General features: G+C 64.6%; 1 long non-coding RNA gene across 1 annotated transcript; it reads right to left on the reverse strand.

The window, feature by feature from the left end:
- Positions 1-183: 183 nt before the first annotated feature.
- On the reverse strand, positions 184-805 carry LOC115284888. Its single transcript, XR_003905370.1, has 2 exons — positions 673-805; positions 184-393 (listed from the first exon to the last, which is right to left on the reverse strand). It is a non-coding gene; the product is annotated as an uncharacterized LOC115284888 (long non-coding RNA).
- Between the last annotated feature and the right edge of the window lie 6 nt (positions 806-811).

The following is an 811-nucleotide window of genomic DNA, read 5'->3' on the forward strand; positions in this document are numbered from 1 at the left end:
GACACGAAGGCAACATTCCTGGGGCCCCGGAAAGGCCAGAGGACACAGGATGAAGGTCCCTCGAGGCTGGGAAGGACCCCCTACCGAGAGCACCTTTCCATCCCCTGCCCCAGGCCATCACACCGCCCATGACTCAGGCACCCCACAGCAGACACAGCCCACCCAGGAAAAGCTGAGCTGGTCCTTAAAGAAGCAGAATAAATTTAATCTGTACCTATAAAAAGTCTAGGCTAGCGGCAGTCACAGACGCCCAGCGACTGGGCAGAGCTAGTCCCCTGTCCCTGCAGGGGTCCCGGGGGACGCAGAGGCACCCCTCACTTCACAGAGGCGGCTGGCAGGAGGTTGGCTTTGCGCTCCGCTTCAATGCAGTACTTCTCAGGGAGGCCGGTGGCTCTGCAGAGGCAGGCGGGGGGTGGGGCACAGGGCAGGTGTGAGCGGGCAGTGGGACCAGAGAGGAGCCCGGGGTGGGGAGCAGTTCCAGGCCCTGGGGGCCCACACCCCCGCCCCTGCTCCTCCGATCCGTCCCCCAGACACATTCCCATCAAGGCTCGAGCACCTGCCACGGAGCCAGGAAGCCTCAGACCCAGAGCCTTCTGCTGCGGCCCCTTCGACCGACTCCCCCACACCCTGTCTGTGGGAGGGTGGGGGGACGCGGTGGGGGTGGGGTCACACCTCAGCTCTTGGAGCTTTTTCTTCTTGATGTCATCAATGCGCTCACGCCGCTTCTGGGCCTCCTCCTGGAGCCGCCGGCCCTCCTCGAAGGTGGCGATGCGGTCCTGCACCTGCTTCTGCTGGCTCTCGCGCACCTGGC

The sequence above is a fragment of the Suricata suricatta genome, unplaced genomic scaffold, assembly GCF_006229205.1.
Source record: "Suricata suricatta isolate VVHF042 unplaced genomic scaffold, meerkat_22Aug2017_6uvM2_HiC HiC_scaffold_24975, whole genome shotgun sequence".
Classification (NCBI taxonomy): domain Eukaryota; kingdom Metazoa; phylum Chordata; class Mammalia; order Carnivora; family Herpestidae; genus Suricata; species Suricata suricatta.